We start from the raw sequence: 434 nt of genomic DNA on the forward strand, positions 1-434 counted from the left end.
GGTCAGATGGGTAATGTGCTATGTTGTAACGAGGGTCAAGGGTGGCACATCTCACACATGCACCTGAACACCCAGTAATCATGCTCGTGAACTACAAAAGGATCACAAATCTCCACAGAATTTCAAGAGAAGTGATGCAACCTTCATTCACTCATCAGTCATTCAGTCATTTCTTCATTCAGAAAATATTTCTTAAAAGCAGCTGCTATGTGCCTGGCACTGTTCCAAAAACTGGGAAATGAAAATATAAAAACAAGGTGCCCTGCCCTCAAGAAGTTTCAAATATAAAGTAATTGAATTCTAAATGGTAATATCCAGTCAAGAGCAGCTAGTTTCAGTCCTTAAGTGGGTAATTTGTTGTCTGGCAGGTTCGAATAAGATGTAACAGCTAACAGATTGATGTAGTTTGCTCAAGTTTATGTGTTTCTAGTTTT

The 434-nt window shown here is 38.7% G+C and overlaps 1 non-coding gene across 1 annotated transcript; it reads right to left on the reverse strand.

Moving 5' to 3' along the window:
• LOC120364485 (small nucleolar RNA U13) lies at nucleotides 1–103 on the reverse strand. The gene has a single exon (XR_005579736.1). It is a non-coding gene; the product is annotated as a small nucleolar RNA U13 (small nucleolar RNA).
• Nucleotides 104–434: the final 331 nt, after the last annotated feature.

This window comes from Saimiri boliviensis, chromosome 5 (assembly GCF_048565385.1).
Source record: "Saimiri boliviensis isolate mSaiBol1 chromosome 5, mSaiBol1.pri, whole genome shotgun sequence".
NCBI classification, from domain to species: domain Eukaryota; kingdom Metazoa; phylum Chordata; class Mammalia; order Primates; family Cebidae; genus Saimiri; species Saimiri boliviensis.